Consider the following 21318-nt stretch of genomic DNA (forward strand, 5'->3'; position numbering starts at 1 on the left):
GAGGAAGGGAACGCCAGAGCAGTCCCTGGCAACAGAGGGATCTGGCAGGAAAGACCTGGAAAATAAGGGGCAGGGGGGCGGAGGGGGAGATTCCTCAGGAGATGGGAAATGGGGGGCCCATTCAGACAGCGGAAAAAACGAGAAGGGAGAGTGTTAACTAGGGACGAAGATGGGAATGCGATGGCTATTTGCTTGGATTCTGAGCTAAAAATATGAAAGGGAGGGGAGAGGACAGGCTAGAATGTGAGTTTCCTCCAGTTAAAAGTGAAAGTGTTTTGCCATCAGTGACAGTTGAAGGAGAGCGGGGTGGGAGGTGGTGTTTTCAACCCCCTTTCTCCCTCTCTCCCGTCCTCCCTCGGTCTCTCCTCTTTCTTTCTGCACTTTGTCCAATGAAAGAAGGCGAGTTCGGGAGGTGAAAGTTCAGCAGAAGGACAAACCCCTGTTTGCAAGGAAACAGAAACCCCGCCAGCCAGCGAGGGGTTTTCTCCCGTTTCTCGGAATCAGGAGAGTGTGAATGTGGGACGAGCTTCTGCCCCCTTGTCAGAGCCACTGCAGGAATGTGCAGTCGGGTCCACTTTGGGGGAAAGTGGCTGCATCAGGAACTGTGTTCTTGCCACGACTCCTCTTAGGAAAACGCCTGGGGGCTAGCATGTCAGTCCGTTGTTTAACACAAATTACCTGCTCTCCCAGTGATCAGTCACGTGCAAAAAGCTTTGTCCAATTCTTTGAAAAGGTGAGCTTTTTTTTTTTCTTTTTGCGGTTTTTGAAGTTTGGTTGAATTTAGAAATTCGCAGGAATAAACTAAGAGCCTGAATTAAATGTTTTGAAATATACATACATAAAACAAAAGACACTAGTATTTCTTTCACTTTTATCAATACGCATAGAGAAGGAAGCAGAGTATGTGTTTCCAAAACGTGACTTGGAAAGCTGTAAGACCTCTATGTCTTGTTGTTGTTGTTGTTAACAGAAGTAAATTTTTTCAGACCCACCACCACAGAAGTGGCCAGACTCCCAAACCAGCATTTCCAGCTACTGGCTGGATGGTGTACACCAGGCCAATTCTTTATGAGAATATATTAAAAGTCACCCCTGTGGATTCCTACAAAGTACTTCCCCTTGCGGGGAGGGGAGAGGCTTACTGTCCCTTTGGTCTTGAGACCAGCACAGTTGTAGATAATATCCTGAAAAGGTTATTATTAAATTCTTTCGCGTAATGCCCCTTTACAAATATTGTTAAACATTAATTTACAGAAGAACTTAAATCTCAATTTCAAGGGTGGCATAAGACTATCGCTTTGAAATTGTATCTTTCGCAAGTTAAAAAAAAAAATAAAGCCATTCGCTGATGCTACAGAATAAAAGAAAGGGAGGCTGCTAAGGTAATTTCAGCCTGGTAGAATTCACATTGCATGCATGCTGCATAAAGTTCCATGCTATCCAGATAAGACTATTCACTGAATCTTTTAGACTAGAATCTAGACCAATAAAATGCATTTTAGCTTGTATGGAATGTCCTAGCTTCCTAGAGGCTAGGGTTCGATGTCTTGTTTGTCAAGACATAAAGGGATTAATGACATACCCACTGTGTTCTAGACCACAGAGTGGGCACAGAGGGATGAAAAAATAAAAATTCCTGCCCTTGAGGAGCTCACAGTCTACAGCTGTCAATAATAACATCTAACATTTATTAAATACTATGACCTAGGCACTGATCTAAAAGCTTTATGTCAACTCAGTTTATACTGCCAACAACCCTTTGACATCACTGGAAATTCCATATGCTGAATTCACATGGAATTAAGTGGAAATCTACAAAGTAGCCAGTCTGCTGGTTCTGTAGTGGTCAACCTATTAAAAATGGTTTTTAATTTCTAAAGTACTTTATGCCAAATGTAACATGTTTATGGTATATGCCTGACTGTAGAATTATAACTCAGGGGAATAACGACTTACTTAAATGTAACAGATCTATTCATAGTCTGTAAAGAACAATTCATCCTCTGATCTTGTTTTTCAGATTAAGCAGTGTGTTTATTAAAAATTATTATCATTGCAATACTAAAAAGATCTTTAGATTGCTGCTAATCTGATTCTGCATTTTAACTGCCTTAAATTCTACATTCACTTGCAAGTGGGGGCCACAGTCAGGTTGGCAACAAGTTTTGCAGACAAAAGGAAATCCTGGTTGTAAACCCCATGATATATTGTACTCAATTTTGTATATGATACTGTCTAATGTGCTGTGCTGCCTTATTAAAGAACTCGATGTCCATTTGGTTTACATTAGAGGGAAACTTAACTGCAGCTTAACATATTGTTCATTTTCAACACTGTCACGTTACATTCGTGGGGAGCAGATTTTAATTTCTTTATCAGTAATCAACTGGAAGTTTCTTTTTGTTAAATTAAAGCAAGAAAGGTTTTAAAATAAAGGGCATGGGGGTAGGACGCCACCTTTTGGTGATAAAACAAATAGAAATCCCTTTTGAAAACAGATGTTCCTGACATAATTTTATTTTTAATTACACCAAGGCAAAGGTGCTTGTCCCCATTTCATTATATTTTAAGTAATAGGAGAAAAAAAAACCAATGTAAATGCAAAATTAGCAAATTATAGTTAACTGCAGCCAAAATTTTCCCAAACGTATCAGAATATGTTAGTCCCCTGTCACATTACTGTTGATTATATACACCAAACATGAGCTTCATTCACCAAATACCATGTCACTAAATATATGTACATTTGGGGAACAGAAACTGGAGCGGACATTTACCACCTGATGACGTACCTGAATGCTCTTGTAAGTTTTGAGTTGAACAAAAACTAAAACCACTTAATTTAGTGTTTCTTTAACCACAGTTACCGGTGTCCTGATTTTTGCCATATCTATATAACATAACAGTTCCAGAATAATTAATATACCATACTCATTGGAGGCCACTTATTATGGTAATTGTAGCAAACATTTTCATTTAAATCAACCTTCTTTTAATTTTTTTCTATTACTGCCTTAAATGGGAAATCAGTATCACCCACCATAAATTAAAAACAAGCACAGTAAAAACAAAGTCACTGATTTCTCTTTGAGGGTCAAAACAAAAATTAAAAATGATTTTTGAAAAAAGGAGGGAGAGTGGCAAATGTTGAAAAGGCTTAAGGACAAGAGTATCAATGGAAATTTTTGAATTTTTGTTTTCTCTTTCTCTTTTTTTCTGTTTTTTTTTTTTTTTTTTTTAACAACCAGAAGGATTTAAAGTGATCGGAAAGGAATACAGTTCTCAATATGTGATTCAGTGTTATGCCATCCTAGTGCCAAGGTTCCTACACTTTAAAAAACATGGGCATAACTAAGAATATCGCATTACAGATGAGGAATCTAAGGCCCAGGGATTTCATTTGCCCTCCAAGGCAAAATAAATTTGGTTAATGGTTGGACAAGGATTAGAATCCAGGTGTCCTGACTTTGTGGGTTTCCATCTCACTCTTTCCACTAAAGTGACCAATCCTCAGACTTAAGTCGTTTGTCTAGCTTCTCAGAAACAGCTAACCTACAGATCCCTTTACAGATCTGGGAAAAACTGAGGCCACAGAGGGTCAAGAACAAGTTCAACCCCCTGCTCACCCTCCTCTCTCTCCACCCTCTCTCCATAGATGTGGCAGACATCCAGGTGGGGGTCAACACAGCAAAGAAAGAAAGGAGGGTTGAGAAGAGAAAAGTGGATTCAGAGAGGGGAGGTTAGTAAGCGTGGGCAGACCATTCTCTAAATGAAAGCTTAAACTCAGTTGCCTTCCAAGAAGATAAAAATGGCTAATGAATATCATGTGCTTCACAGTAAGTGGTAAGAGGAGCCCATCCTCTGTGTCCTCATGTCCCTATATGTCCACACCGGAAATCAGCAGGGGATCTCTTGTTTTAAAGTATACAATATTAACAGGCACTCTGAGACAAAACCACATTTGATAATTGAGTGGGTGGAAAAGCTAGTCAGGGAACGGGGAATGACCCTAGCTTAAAAAGTGTTTTCCCCCACAACAAAACTTAAGAGGCTCAGAGTTAAATCTAGAAACAATAGTGCTTTTTCTGTTTTTCTAACTGGAGAGTGAGACCTTAGTTACCAAGACTGCACTTGCTGCTTTTTTTTTTTAAGTATGCAGTTATATAAACATAAATAAATATGGCCTGCAAATATTTTTATGTTTTTCTAAATTGGTGCTTGTGAAAAGAGGTTGTGCATGACTGTACTGTATGAACATGGGTCTCAGTGGACTGTAATCCTCATAAACTACAAGGTACGGTGAAGCATTTGGCCAAGTATCGTCAATCCAAAAAGCTGTTCTAATGCCCTGAGCATTCCCAGTGCAACGTTGGTACCTTGGAAACATGTAAAAGGAGTATGGGTGGCTCAACCCCATCTGCTACAGGTACTAGAACAATCTACAGCCTTACTATGCAAAATGAGATGTGCTGACCTGCAGAGCATCACCTCCAGGTTATGTCAAAAATGCAGAATGTCAGGCCCTACCTCAGACCTAGTGAATCAAAAATCTGTATTTTAAAAAAATCACCCAGCCAAGTCTCACACACATTCAAGTTGGACAAAGGTGATCTATAGTACATGCGGCCCCTTATACAACAGGCTGCATCTCAATATCTTGATAGCCTTAAACTATTTCACAGGTAGTCCTGTAAGTCTGCCATACATGATTCTCCAAACTGGCATCTTTTATAAACTTCGTTGGTTCCTTATTTTTCAACCATTTGCAAAGTTAAGTCACTAAATCACCTATGCAAACCATAATTAATTCCTTTGACATTAATAGTCTGGTGACTTCTCTCTCCTGTTACCCCAAAGAGACTGCTAATTGCCCTCCAATTGTTTACCTTTGTATTGTTTTATGAGAGCTCAGAGAAAGATGGAAGATACTCTCCACCAGGCCAGAAACAAATGCCAGACAGGTTTTGAGAAGGCTGAACACATGCTATGACTACACCTTGTTAGTAGAAGGGCTTTGCTTTCTTTGTTTTGTTTTCTTTTTTTATGGAAGGGATGACGCCTCCATAATTATAGGTGCTGCTGTTTAAAACCCAGAGTGTTTTCCAAACCACTGAGGGGCCACACCTCCAGCAGCCCATGAGCCATCCTGGCTGGATTATCTTTCCAGTTCTCTAAACAGTTCATCAAGCAGTACTAGATTTACATTAAGCATAACCAGAGTAAGGGACCCCATCCAAGTATGGTTTCTTTCTGAATAAACATGAAGGACTCACAGGTAAACCTCACAGCTGAAGGTTAATTTGTACCTGTGAAGTTCTCAGAAAGACTGTAGTAAAGGCCCCTCACCCACCTAACAAGACAGCAGGTTACTTTTGTAACACCCCCCAAAAAATAATTAAAACCATTGTTTTAATACTATCCTAAGGCAGTGTAATTAAGTCTCTGAGTGAGTAATTGTGTACCTGCATTCAAAATAAGATTTCACATGTAAAGCAAAGTTCTGATTGTAATCTCCACGAAGTGTCTTGGCCTACATTTAGAATGCACAAGTGCCAGCTCAGCGTTACAATAGGCATTGTTCAGTACAGCTGGAGACAAACTGTGTTTTATGAGAAGGGAAATGAGGCAGGTCTACCTACCTTCGGGAACAGTAAGGCTGTGTGTTCCAAACTATGGAAGATTTCAGGAGGGACTGAAGGATATTAAGCATGGTGGTATGTTGATGAGACATCTCAGCCATAAGCTTGGGATTTGTTGAGTTTTTTAAAGTAATAGCTATAAAATAGCTATAAAAAGAAGTTTTCTTATTTCCCCAAGATGTCCTTGAACTACTTGTAAAATTTTAAAACTATACAAAGATTAAAAATCTGATTTTCCCAAAGCTAGTATGACTCCTTTGGCCTTGGACTGGAGTTGAAGGTATTCATGGGGTCAGTTTTTACACACACACACACACACACCCATACACATGATAAATAGATATAGACATAAATCTATATGTGCACATATGTGTAAATTAGTATACATAAGTATACACACATATATTCCCTAGCTCTGTCCACTCAGAATGACTAGAAGCAGTGATGATCCAATAGCAATGAGCACACCTAGCACCCAGATCTTGGTTTCTAAATACCTTTCTCCAATACAATAAATCAGGGATCCTTGAGGAGCTAGTTAATTCCAGGGTTGGGGTAGGGAAAATACAAAATAAGCATGGAACATCTTGCGATGGCAAAAAGTGCTGTAAAAACCCAAAACAAAATGGGGGGCGGGGGGCAGCTGTGTAGAGGCTTACTGAAAGGCCACAGGAGGCAACCCCAGAGAGCTCCCAAATGCCCAAAGTTGAGACATCCTGAGCAAGAAAAGAAGTAACAATAGTACTGGATTATAATCCACAGAAGGAAATCTATATGAATCCATACTAACATGTATATATGTACCCACATGTATATGTGTATATATCTACATACATAAACAAATGACACCTCTTCCTTCCGGAAGATGGGTAGGGCTGAGCAATCTGCGTTTTAACAGTTTTTAACAGGTGCTGCTGCTGCCACAGCCTATAGAACTCAAATCAGGCAACTGAAATCTTGGAAGTAAGGAGGCATAGGCATAGGGGCTACAGCAAATTTGAGCACACAGGCCTCAGCTAAAAGTGGCAGGTGCTATTTGCTGTTACCAGGAAAGCAAGCACAGGGCGGGAAGAGCTTTTGAGTTTTCAAGGGAGGCAAGAAATCAAAGTCTTTCTCAGTTTTAAAATTCTAAATGGGCAAATCAAAACAGAGCTGCAGCATCTGTCAAGGCCACTGTGCATTTGTACATTTGTCACTCTTTGCAGAAACTAAGTCCCATGTCAGTTTAGGATAACAGGATTTGTTTCTCAAGTGAGCAGGGTGAAAACAATCAGAAGAGATGAAAAGAAACTTAGAGGGTACTCTGACTTCCTCTTAAATTCCTTCCCAAGCATGAGTAAGTCCCCATAAGCCCCCTAAACATCCTGGGGAGAAAGGCTGGCCTACATTCTGAGTCATGGCCGCAAAGACACACATTTTCACAATACCAGAAGGTCAAAACATCACTATTTAGAAGGTGCTGTTATTTAGAAAGATTCTTTATTTCTCCCCCAGAAGAGTGAGTTCAAGGCTGGGTGCAGTGGTTCACACCTGTTATCTCGGCACTTGGGGATGCTGAGGTGGGAGGATCCCTTGAGCCCAGGAGTTTGAGACAACCCCCAGCAACATAGTGAGACCTCATTTCTACCAAAAAATTAAAAATTGGCTGAGAGTGGTGGTGCGCACCTATAGTCTCAGCTACTGGGAAGGCTGAGGCAGGAGGATGGCTGGAGCCTGGGAGGTCGAGGCTGCCATAAGCCATGATCGCACTACTGCTCTCCAGCCTGAGTAACAGAGCAAGACCTTGTCTTAAAAATCAAAATAAAACACAATTTCTTTAATTTAAAAACCTAAAAATTTTACTGGGATATTTTACTCAAGAAATTCATGCATAGGTGACCTCTAGCAACCATTATTATTACCCTCCCTCTGATCTGTCCTGAAGAAAGCCAGGGAAAAGAGTTGAGTTGGTCTTTGCCTCATCTCTCCTGTGTCCACCCTTGCATGCTCTTTCTGCTCAAATCAGTCCAGAGCCACATATATTAGAGTCCATGCTTTCAAGGAACTTGCAGTCTTAACTGGCTGAAGATACGTAGTAAATACAAAGAAGGTCATAAGATGAATACCTTAGAGGAAGCAGCAGAGGAGTAAGGAACCACATTGGAGTGGGGGCATGTCAAGACAATACAGCAAAGAGTCATTTGCAGCTGGGTCTTCCTGGAGAGCTAAGATTTTGGCACTTGGGGCTAGGATAGCCAAAGAGCACTGCAAGGGAAAGTGCAGCAGCAGCAATGCTATGGAATCTACAATGCTCAGGACTGGTTCACAAACTGCTGCGCATTGGAATCAGCTGGAGAGCTTTACAAAGGTTGGCTCCCAGGCCCAGACACTGTGATTTCATTGACCCACAGTATGATCTGGGCATCAGGACTTTTAAAAGCTTCCCAGGTGATTCTAATGTGCAGTGAAGTTTGGGAACCCTTGATCTGGGTGAGTCTGAGGACAGCAGTGCACAGTTAGCTCGGCCTGTGTGAGGGGTCTTGGAGCCCTAAGTTACCCTAAACATTGTCCTTCCATAGTGACCAGTATCCTTTCTTTGAGAAAACCAGTCAATTAGGTGAATTCCCCATAAGGGGCTAGACTGGACTTCTTCTTCAGTGTGGCCCTCAGATACGGGCCTCAGCATCACCTGGTTGGAGGGGTCATTAGTATCAGGGCTCCAGAAAAAAAGAATTGATTAATTTCTAAAAATCAGGGCTCCAGGAGCCCATTTCAAACCTGCTAAATCAGCATTGGTGAGGGGCCTGGAAGTTGGCATTTTGAGAAGCTCACCGTATAGTTTGTTATGCTATATGTTGAGGTTTGGAATCCTTCTATGGAGATTTCCAATTGCCACCTACTCTGAGACTGTCTCCATTTTAAAAGGGAAGCCTTAAAAAGGGCAAGACATAAAAGAAACCAATCAAGACAGCTAAGCATTGTCAAAGATTCCTAGAAGTCATGGTGGAATTTTCCCTCAGGTTTCCACAGGTGGAAAGAGAGTCCTCATTTTCCACAGGTGGAAAGAGAGTCCTCATTTTCCACAGGTGGAAAGAGAGTCACAAAAAAGGTTGGTTGAATTACCTCAGAACTAGACACGGTAAGGTCTTGCTTACCGGCAGTGTCTTGGGCCTTAGACATACCTGGTGGAAAATCTCTGCACCAGCACCATGCTTAACCAGTGTACCACCCTGGGCAAGTTTCTGAACATTTCCAAGCCTCCAATAACTGGACACATCTCACAGGGCTGCTGAGAAGATGGAACGAGAGAATGCCTGCACCGCACTTAGCCCAGGGCTGAGTGCACAGTGAATGCTCAGCAAATCTTAACGCATTCCAAAGTAGCAGAGCTTGACTCAAAACTCAGGAAGCCAGTTCAGCTCTTCTCTGGATTTCAACAGAAAGAATTCTAGGCCTTGGAGCCTCAGAAGTAGAGGAATGTTTTTATGTCTGGATTGTCCCTGTGCCTTTCAAATCATTCCACCTAGGCTGCCTGCCCTGCCCACTTCTGAAATCAGATCTGCTTCCCATTCCACAATTCTTGATGCAAGAATAAGATGGAGATACTTTCTTAAAAGAACTGGAAAATAGCAAAAGAAGACTCACCTTCCCAGGTAGGGACATCTGCATGAAGCTGAGTGGGGTTCCTCCAGATCAGAGTCTCTCAACCTCAGCACAGTTGACTTGTTGGGCTGGATAAGTCTTTATTTTGAGGTGCTGTCCTGTGCCTTATAGGGTGTTAAGCATTGTAAGTATGGCACCTATCCCCCTTTGTGGGAGAAACAACCAGAAAGTCTCTAGACCTTGCCAAATGTGCCCTAGGGGGTCAAAATTACCGTCAGGCAAGAAGCACGGCTCTAGATGCCCCTAAGGCAGGCAGGCAGGCCGTAGCCTCTCTTTGGGCCACTAAAATACCTTTACCTGGCACTGGTGTATCGTTAATCTAATAACTTCCCCATAAAGAAGAGCAGAAATCAGTCTCATTTCTATCTGTAACTGAGAACTGGCTCTATACATAACCAAATGATTTTCTTTTCATAACAGAGTGCTTAAGATGAGACTGTAACTTGAAGAGAACCTCAAGGTGGGCTCTACAGGGTGCTCAGTGGCTACCAACCCATTTTTCAGTTCTGGCAAAGCTGAACCTATTCCATCATGATTAAGCAGACTTTATTAGAGTCCACGACTCCATAAACAATGTCAGATATGTTGTGAGCCCCATAGCTCTCAGCCTGAAAACAAAACGCAATAAAGGAAGTGGTGACAAATAGAATCATAACTTTAAGATATTGCATCTCAGGATGATGCATGGAATTTAAATTAGGCAAGAGCTTCACCTGGATGCTCTAATTAAAAGTCTCTTTCTTCTGAGATGTCCAGGGCATTTGAATCTCAGGTACTGAAGGCACTAAAACTGACCAGATGGTTTATCATGTGGAGGGGTTTGTTTCTCTCACTAACTCCACCTTCTCAATACCCAGTCATCAATTCTGTGTAGGGCTCCTGAACAACCTACATTGTGTAGCTCATTGTTGCTGTTTTAGCGACAAATTATGGAAATGTCTGAATGGATAGTAGATTGATAGAAAAATTTGGGGGGAAAACGTTTGTTTCCAAGACTTTTGCTAAGGTTGGAATTTTGATGGGTTTGCAGCTAACATGATTTCAAGAATTCATTTTGACTTTGGCAGAACCTTCTTATGAGAAGAAGGAGTGGGCATCAGTCAAGGCCCCTCACACAAGCAAGTCTGATGTCAATTTCATCCACTCATTCATTCAACCGATATTCATCACATGCTACTGTGTAGTAGGCACCATTCTAGATATTAAGGACAAAAGAGAAAACAAAACAAAAGATAAAATCCTTGCCCTCATAAAGCTTACATTCTAGTGAATTTCTTGATAATTTTTCAATGGAGCATTTTTTTAAGGAAGAAACTAGAAGCGATAACCACCAGTATAAACTGACCAGGTCAGCAGAGAGGATGTATTTTGTTAGAGTTGCCACTTAAACTATAAGAAAATACCAAAAGAAACTTTTGTGGATTTTGAAGCAGTAGAGAAAATTAAAAAATAAATCAATACGAATAGTAAGATGGTAGTTCAAAACTTAACTACAAAGAAGTTTGAAGGTTAATTTATCAACAGTGGAAAAATCAGGCCACTATGATCTGTGTCCTCAGCTTAGCTAGAAGAAAGGCATAGGTCCTAGAAAGATTCAGAAAACAAAACGATGCAAGATTTTTGGAGGGGAGGAGGGAGAGAGAGAAAAAAACAGAGAGCGAGAGAGAGGGGGCACATCTCTTAGTGGCAAGTTATCTGTGACATTCCATTGGAAAGAGTTCTAGGCCCAGAGAGAAATGGAGGAATGAAGATTATGATACTGGCATCCCTACAAGGCTCCGATTGGCACAACAAAACCAGCCGTTCCTCCAGGCAACAGAAAACAGCCTCTTCTGGATGCAGAATAGCAGAAGGTAGAAGGGGCCAATCCAATCTTCTCTGGTCGTTCCAGCAGGTGCTGGGGCAACATGAAATCACATGCTCGAGGGGAACAAATTGTGTATTTTTTGGGTCAGAATTCAAAAGTGAAAATTCTGGAGAAGAGATGATAATGGTCTGTATAATTTATATGGTCATCCCCAAGGAAGCAGCAGCATCTGTGCTCCAAAAGAATCAAGCACGGCTGGCCTGCTGTTTGCCTGATGGATCTTTGTGCTGGCTGAAAGGTCACATGTGTCTGAATGTTTGGAAGCGTATTACCCAGTTGTTTGTTTGTTTCTATCTTCCCTTTAAACAGTTTGGTCTCCTTCTGGGGAAAAGAAATAATGTGAACAGAGCAAACACACACACGCTCTGAAAAATGCTCTGCCCCGGAATGCAATAAAGCCAGATTTTTCTAGGGCAAGGAGAATCTTAAAGAGGAAGACCTTAGCTTTTCTCACAGTTTCATCTCATGCTGAGTCCTGAATAATATGTTAAAAAAATTACAGTAGTGCTTCAGTTATGTAGCAATGCTAAAATTGGCTTCCCTGGTTTACAATGAAAGAAAATATAGTTAAGAATTCCATCTTGTTTAGTGTCCTTACAAATTCCTCTGTCTACAATTCACCTATGTCAGGATTGCCTCATTGAGGATAATATTATTTTATGCCTACTTTGTGTATTTGTGATATAATTATTCTATGCCTTATGTGCTGTGCTGGAGCACTGAAGCCTTCACCTTGCTGGCATAGTCTTCCTCAAGCTCTCTACAGGGCTAGATCTTCCTCACCCTACAGGTCTCAGCTTAAATGTCACATCCTGCTTTCCTCTCCTCCTCCTTCAAAATTAATATCTAAAATCCCAGCTTGTTTCTTGATTTATGCATTTATTGTCTGTCTTCCCTAGAAGTAAGCTCCATGAGACCAGAGACCTATTTTGTTCATTTCACATTCCTCAGTGGTAGACAGTAAGCACTTAAATATTTGAGCAAATGAATGAACAAACGAATGATGAAGTGACAAGATCGCTCTGCCATCCAGGAGACCCTGTGCCCTTTGTCCTTTCTTTCCATGACATGATATAATGATAAAGACACTGAATTCAGAAATGAGAGATTCTAGTGGAAATGAAGGCTCCAATGACAAGAGTGTGGACATGTTGTGCAGGGGTTTATAGAAGCCACCAAGAGATGTGGGAGGAGTTCCAAGGAGGCAGGCTGAAGATTATGATACTGGCATCCCTGCAAGGCTCCAATTGGAATGTCTGGCGGGGGGTCGGGGGCGAGGGGGAGGTCTGAAGCCACCCTCAGGGTCCCCACTCACCTGGAAGTCCACCAGTGCCTGGTCCTACATGACAGGACAAAGGGAAAAACCTGAAGAGAGGCTTGGGCCTTTGGTGAACTCTGTGTCTCTTCGTTCAGCATATGTACTTGCACATGTTCTTTTAGACATAAAGGTTCAGCTGGACTCCAGAGTCACCAAGACCTTTTAGTTATGTGAGCAGACAGATACACAGAAGATCTTTCAGAGTTACTTAAAATTGGAAACATATGCCATAGGGAATAAAGCCAGGCAAATATCATATTCAGAATTGAAACACATAATGCATAACTATAAAATAATGCAAATGTCACACACACACACAAACACACACACACACACACCCTGAATTTATGCTTCCACATGTGTGTAGTACATTTGAAAGTAGTCACCTTGAGGGTCACTGCACTTATTCCAACAATGATTCCATTCATCAAACCACATTTGCATCTCCCTTTTTGGAATTTCCATGAGAAAATTAAGACAGTGGTTAAAGCACTGCCTCTTATGGCAAATTTTATCCATGTGGCTCTGTTTGATTTTTGAAAATGACCAAACAGAAATTCAGAGCATGTCTTAGTCTTAGAGGGCAACTAAGTGGGTAATTCCTGGTGTTTTTCTAAAATAATGAAGCCTAGTTTTCTTGTCTGGTTCAGAAAGTAGCTTTAAAGGCAATAATCAAGAGTGAAATTCAAAAGAAGATGTTTCACTGGTAGCATCATTGAACAAACATATAATTCTCCAAGGTAGGAAATCTTGAAAGACAACATTCTTTGGAATGTATAACATGTAATATATTTATTTTAAAGTTCCATATGATTGCTTACAGAATAACCTTTTATGGAAAAAGTAGCTTCAAATGCACACAACCCCCACTACTGAATCATTATGTGTTACATTAAGGAGCTGTATGTTTCCATTCTGGTATCTCACATGAGAAATTAAAATATAATTTCTGTTGCTTTTCAGTCGGTCATAAGCAAGATCAGACGAATAGGAGGTAGACTGTTGTAAACACAATGAATAACTTGTTTTATAAAAGTCACAAGGCTGCATAATTATAATTTTGTTTTTTTAATACTTTTTACAAATAATGAATGCTCAAAGAAGAAAATTTAAAAAATAATAAGCTTCAGTAATAAGTAGCAAACACCTATAATCCCATCATCTATAAATAATCAAGGCAAACATCTGGGTGTATATCCTTCCAGACCTTTCTGTAGTGTGTGTGTGTGTGTGTGTGTGTGTGTGTGTGTGTGTGTGTGCGTGTGCACTGTAGATAACAGACTTGGGATGCATGGTCTGTTCATCCACTTACTAGCTATGGGATGTTGGGCAAGGCACTCTATGCCCCTGCTCCATCATCTGTAAAATGAGAATAATGATGCATGCCTTGTGCATTGTTGTAACAATTGAATGGCATGAGGAACATAAAGCTCATAGCCCCAGTGTCCAACACATAGTCAGTACTCAAATTAATTATATCAATGTTATTATTACATAATCCGGAAGGCAGCTGTTTTCACTGGAAATTATATTGTGTGTGAACATTCTCTTTGACATTACTTTAAATTCTATTACAAGAGTATAATTAAAACTTCGAGTTTTAATCTGTTACTCAGAACTGTCGATGAGTTGTTAAGTAGAAAAAGTTGTAGCCTGACATGAAGAGAGTGACATTAAAGCCACTGATAACACTTAAAAAAAATACATATTCCCTGGGTTTCATCATGAAACCAATGGAATGAGCATCTCTGACAGTGCGTTCAGGCACAAATATGTTAACATGAAAAAAAAAGTATCCATTTTGTCCTCCAGGGGACATTTGGTAATGTCTGGAGACATTTGTCATAACTGGGAAGAGGAGGGGGCATTATACTTGCATCTGGTGGGTAGTGGCCAGGGATGCTGCTAAACGTCCTATAATGCACAGCACAGCCCCCAGAGCACAGAATTATCTGACCATTTGAAATATCAGCAGTACTGAAGTTGAGAAACTTGTCTAATCCTAACTGGTTTTGTGATTGCAAACAAGTCACTCTCCCTAATAATGATGGTGACGTTCATGGAAGCTCATGTTTCCTGAGCACCAATGTCAAGCACTGTGCTGAGTGCTTCCCACAGGTTATTTTGGTTTGTTTCCCGACAGTCCTATGATGTAGTCTCTATCATCATCCAAACTTTATTGGTGAGAAAACAGGCCTATGAAGATTAACTTTGCTCCAAACCACACAGCTAACAAGTGGTTGAGCTCTAGTTGGAGCTCACATCATTCCATTGTTGAGCCCGCGTTCCCAACTCTAGCACTCTTCTGCCTCGCTCTGAGCTTCCCCATGTCTGTAGTTATTTATGGAGATATATTATAATCCACAGTGGTAGAGATTCAATCTCGCATGCCAACTCCATTGGCATTTTAGCAGAAGCCTCGGATATCATGTCAAGAAAGATTGTGTGGTCTGGATGGCTCAACAGAAAGAAAGCCATGATCGATTATTGATGTTTGCAATGGGCGTGGGTGGGGAAAGTAGTGGTACTTGTGCCACATATTTGCCATCCTTGGACCAGATGATCTTTATTTAAAGATCTTTCCAAGAGCCAACCACTGATGTTCCTATTTCTTCCCCCATATACAGCCTCAATTCTTGGCCAAGAGCCACTTGCAGATATGTGCTCATCAAAGAAAATCGAGGGCTGAGTAGTCTATTGCAAGGGTTTTATTCAATACACAGTTTTCCCTGGTTGCAGGAAAACTGCTGAAAACTCTCAGGTCCTCGCCTACATAAGACAGAAAACATCAAAGTTTGTGAAAATCACAGCACACCTCCACCCAGAGTCAAAGCCAAGAACAAACAACTTTGGGGGTTGGACTGATTTCATAAAATAATCTGAGTGACTGAAGTGGAAAACAGCAATGACTATGAACTTTAGGGAGGCCAAAAAATAATCTACTACATTTTTTTTAAATTATGCAATGTTTAGCAAACTGAGATCACTGCAAGAAAAAAAAGAAAGAAAAGGAATCACACAAACTTTACTAAACAAAGTCACATACCAACAAACATTTAAACCACTGTAACCAAGATGAGGAACTGAAGCTTGTTTTTAGTTACAGAGATCTGAGGGATGGGGGTGGAAAATAAACAAAAATCCAAGAGGAAAATCATTAATAAGATACTCCAAACTATTTTCCCACAAATAATTTCTTTAAGAAAAAAAAGGCAAGCTATACTGTATGTTTTCTTTTTTTAAAAAAAGGCCAATCTCCTGCATTCCTATCCAAATAAAACCTCTTTGCAAGCAGTCAACCGAAAGAAACTGAAATTCCATTATCATAGCATTATGTCTGTGGGGTACCACTTCAGAAAATCCTCAAAAAAGAGCTGGGCAATTAATATAGGACTCTGTAATGAAGGGGAAAAGAAAATTAAAAAAAAAAAACCCACCCAAAAAGAAACTACAAGAAAACCTGGATTTACATGCTTGCAGTGTATAATTTCAAGAGCTTCCTGTTTACTAACAACAACAACAACAACACATACACATACACACAAACCACCCACATCAAATTTTCCAGGAAGTTAGAGATTTAAATAAAACATTTGGACTTCTTTAGTAAAACAAATGTAATTTCTTCCTAAACCACCTCTATCACTGATGGATGAACTGGTGTAGCTTTTATTGAAGGAGTAGAAAACTAATTCTAGGGGTCATATTTCTCTCTGCCTGAAAGATTCCAAGACATGTGGAGATAAAATAACAAATAATACATCAGTTTTTCATATGAAATAAGCTATTTTTTATCAAATCATCTTAAAGCAAAACAATCCGTCTCTGCAACACAAAAGCAAATAAGTATTGAAAAGTTATTTAAGTAAGATCGATTTTGCTAATGTCAAGCTTAAGGCAACTCAGCAAGAAATGACAACAACTGTACTAAATTATCTACATTCATGACATCTTAGCTGTGTCTACAAGGCACCAAAACACTGTGATGAAAAGTAAAAGTCAGTAATTGCCCAGATGTTATGTCTAGTCACCAACAGCTGGAACTTCCTCAGTATTTGCTCTCTCTCCCTTTCTCTCTAAGCATCTTTGGGAGTTTGCTAACAGACCTTTTCCCACCACTCCTCTCTGTGGCTTCACTCTGCTTTGGGCTTCATGAGCCCCTTTTCAGCCAGGCTGCTCCTGGACTTATATGTTGACAGCTCATAGTGCACTGGGATGGAACCGAATTCTTGTCTCTTGGAATTGTCTGAATTTAAAAATGCCTTTTCTATTAAGTCAAAGCCTATAACTCTGCCGTGATCATTCTAAGAGTTAAAGGAAGCAGAATCACCTCCATAGCCACACCCTTTTCTTCTCTTCCAAATGTTCTTCTTATCTCAACCTACAGAAATGGCTTCTCTTGTAAGTAAAGGCTACTCCCTTCTCAAATCAACATCTTTAATGGCAAGAAGGCAGAATGAGAGTTCTCCAAACACCCTTCCACCTCTCCCCAAGCCTTCTTTCAATAATTCATTTTTATTTGGAGTTCCTACCCACAATGAAGCCACTATCTTTGCATCCAGAGAGTAACAGGACAGCATGCTTATGATAAGCTATAAAGTCACACAGCCCTGGGATCTAATCCTGGTTCAGCCACCTTATGACTTGTGTGACCTTGGGCAGGTTACTTCCCCTCTCCAATCTCCAACCTCCGTGATCCACATCTGTGGATTGGATACATGCCTCACAGAGTTATTTGAGGATTGTGCTAGCTCAAGTTTTCTGAGAAGCATTCACCAAGAAGGGATTACACGTGCAAGAGACATATTGGAGAAAATGTCTGTGAGGGAAAATGGAGCTGAAGGAGGCTAAAAGAGTGTCAGACCACAAAGCTGGTCTGACTGCAATGAGGGAGAAAGGATTTTGAGTTGGGAAAGTCTTAGGTTATGGTGCAATTCCATCAAAGTTTCAGCAAGGTCAACGAAGCATCCTGGAGCCAAGTCACTTGTGTCTCATGGTAATGGGCCCGCATTAGTATTCCTGTGACACTCAGACATTGGTCTGGAGAAGGCTGTGGGAAGCATGGCATTGATGCAAACATAGTGGTGAATTCAGTGTGCAGCAGTTGAGACCATCGGTCACTATATGCTTCTGTCAGCGGGAAATCTGGGAAGGGCTTCTTCATGGCCACCACCAGGATTAAATGTAATAATGAACCTGAAGCTCCTACCTCTACCTCAGAGTAAGAGTGGCATAAAATAGGGGTGATGGTGATGGTGATGGTGATGACAATGATGGTGACTCACTCTTCCTATTTTACTAAAGTTCTTTGACTCTGACTCACAGTTTTTATCCACACATGTTCTGCCATCATGCTGTGAGGCTGCAAAATCCTTGTTAATGAGCTAATCTGGTGTATCCGTGTTCTCCTGTACTCAACTGACCTTCCCTTCCAAACACTTCAGCAAACACCTACTTGGCAATAACCTACATTTTATCATCACCCAAACAATCAAGATGAATCTTATGATCATCCTAGCTGGATGAAATATTCCCAATCTGGATGAAATCCTCTCCATCTGGAGAGATATTCTAGGCTACTAATGTAGGAAGAAGGGACTGAGACAAAGCCTGGAAGATGCCCTGAGTGGAGGACACAGAGGTGGGAGTCCAGAAAGGCCAAGGTGGCTGAAACTCACAGGGCAGAGTATGAGAGGAGAGAGCTAACTGCAGAGGGTGCTCCAGAGACTTCCAATGAGTCCCTTGATTATTCAGCTGAGACCTGATCAGTCATGCACGTAAGGAAACTGTCCAAAGTCCGGGGGAAAAAACACACCCAAAAAGATTAGAAAGAACAATTCTTAGAGAGCTCACAGATGGCCAGAAATAGCAGATGATCCCTATGGCCAGCGTGGAAAACCTGATAATTCACAAGGCATCAGGTAGAGTATTCAGAAGAGTCTTGCTTCAAGAGGTGGGAAATAACTAGCCCTAGATCAAATGCTGACCTGGTCCCACTCGACAAAGCTTAAAAGTAAGACCCACGGCTGGGCGCGGTGGCTCATGCCTGTAATCCCAGCACTTTGGGAGGCCGAGGCGGGCAGATCACGAGGTCAGGAGATTGAGACCATCCTGGCTAACACTATGAAACCCCGTCTCTACTAAAAATACAAAAAGCAGCCAGGCATGGTGGCACACGCCTATAGTCCCAGCTACTTGAGAGGCTGAGGCACAAGAATTGGTTGAATCCAGGAGGCGGAGGTTGTTGCAGTCAGCCGAGATCGTGCCACTGCACTCCAGCCTGGGTGACAGAGCGGGACTCCGTCTCAAAAAAAAAAAAAAAAAAAAAAAGTAAGACCGACTAAAAACAACTGCTCCCAAGGAACTTAACCTTGTCCCAGAACAAAGCATGAGAATGTTTACAGAAATAGAAAAATATCCAGAACCCAACAAGGTAAAATTCACAGTGTCTGGCATCCTATCAAAAATTACCAGGCATGTAAAGAAGCAAGAAAATAGGACCTAAATTGAGAAAAATCAAAACCAACTCTGAAATGACACAGATGTAAGAATTATCAGATGAAAACCTTAAAAGTCATTCTGTGTCCCAAGGGAAATTTTTAAATATTTTGAATTGGATAAAAATAAAATACAACACATCAACATGTGTTGGATACAGCGATAGGAATGCTTGGATGGAAATTTATAGTATTAAATGTTTATTAGAAAAAGAGGTCTCAAATCAGCAGTTTAGCCTCCAACGTAAGAAACAACAAAAATAAGAGCAAATAATCCCAAAGCAAACAGAAGAAATACCTAATAAATGAAATAATTCTGTTTTCTGAAAACAGAAAACAGAAAAAAATCGATAAAACAAAAGCTGGTTCTTTGAGAAGATCAATAAAATTTATAAACCACTAGCCAGACTGACAAACAAAAGCGGAGAAAAGACACAAATTACCAATATCAGAAATAAAAGGTGTTATCACTACAGACTTTACAGATACTAAAATTCTAATAAAAAATACTATGACAATTATTTGCACATGAATTTAAAAACTTAGACATAATGGACCAATTTCTTAAAAGCAGCAAACTGTCAAAATTCACCCAAGAAGAAAAAAGTAACCAGAGTAATCTTACATTTAGTTTTTTGAATTGAATTCATAGTTACAAGTCTTCCCTTCGCCACAAAAAAAGCCAAACAACAAACAAACAAAAACTCCTCCAGTTTCAGATGATTTTACTGGCAAACTCTACCCAACATTTAAAGATGAAACAAAACCAATTCTAAACAATCTTTTCCAGAAAATAAAAGAGGTGGGAATACTTCCCAACTCATTCTATGAGGCCATCGTTAACCTGATGCCAAAACCAGACAAAGACAGTACAAAACTACCCTTGTGAATGTAGCTGTAAAAATCCTCAGCAAAATATTAGCTAATAAAATCCTGCTATATATTTTTAAAAATACATCACAATCAAATGGGGTTTATCTCAGGAATGCAAGGCTATTTAATACGTAACAATCAATGTAATCACCATATTTAAGGCCTAGAAACACCACATGATCATATAATCGAAACAAAAAACACTTGATAAGCTTCAGTATTCATTTATGATTAACAAAACATTTAGCACACTAGGAAATAAAGGGAACTTCGTGCTTAGTGGTGAAAAAGAGAATGCTCTCCCCCTCAGATTAGGAACGTGACCACTCCTATTGAACATTATACTGGAAGTCCTAGAAGGTACCATAAAGCAAGATGTAATATTAAAAGACATCCAAATGAAAAAAAGAAATAGGTCACCTGGTGGCTCATGCTTGTAATTCCGGCACTTTGGAAGGCTGAGGTGGGAGGATCACTTAAGGCCAGGAGTTTGAAACCAGCCTAGGCAATAAAGGGAGACCCTGTCTCTACAAAAAAATTAAAAATTCGCCAGGCATGGGGGCACACACCTGTGGTCCCAGCTACTCAGGAGGCTGAGACAGAAGGATTGCTGAAGCCCAGAAGTTCAAGGTTGCAGTGAGCTGTGATCACACCACTGCACTCCAGCCTGGATGACAGAGCAAGACCCTGTCTCAAAAAAAAAAAAAAAAAAAAAAAGGAAAGACAGAAAAGAAAAGAAGAAATAAAACCATGCCTAGTCACAGGTAACATAACTGTCTATGTAGAAAATCCCAAGAAATCTATTTTTTAAAAAACTCTTAGAACTATAAGTAAATTTAGTATTACCATAGGATTCAAGCTCAGCATACAAAAATCTATTATATTTCTATAAATTAGTAATGAACAATTAGAACTCAAATTTTTTAAAATCCCATTTAGAATAGCTCTAAAAAAAGGAGGAAGTAATACTTAGGTGTAAATCCAGCAAAACATATACAGGATACATAGGGTGATAATCACAAAATGCTAATGAAATAAATCATAGAAAACCTAAATAAATGAAGAAATATACCATAGTTATGAATTGAAACACTCAAATTAGTTAAGATGTCAATTCTTCACAAATTGATCTATAAATTTAGTGGTATTCCAGTCAAAATCCCAGCATAATTTTTTTTTTTTTTTTTTTTTTTTTTTTATTGATCATTCTTGGGTGTTTCTCGCAGAGGGGGATTTGGTAGGGTTACAGGACAATAGTGGAGGGAAGGTCAGCAGATAAGCAAGTGAACAAAGTTCTCTGGTTTTCCTAGGCAGAGGACCCTGCGGCCTTCCGCAGTGTTTGTGTCCCTGGGTACTTGAGATTAGGGAGTGGTGATGGCTCTTAACGAGCACGCTGCCTTCAAGCATCTGTTTAACAAAGCACATCTTGCACCACCCTTAATCCATTCAACCCTGAGTGGATACAGCACATGTTTCAGAGAG

The sequence above is a fragment of the Gorilla gorilla genome, chromosome 2 (assembly GCF_029281585.2).
Source record: "Gorilla gorilla gorilla isolate KB3781 chromosome 2, NHGRI_mGorGor1-v2.1_pri, whole genome shotgun sequence".
Classification (NCBI taxonomy): domain Eukaryota; kingdom Metazoa; phylum Chordata; class Mammalia; order Primates; family Hominidae; genus Gorilla; species Gorilla gorilla.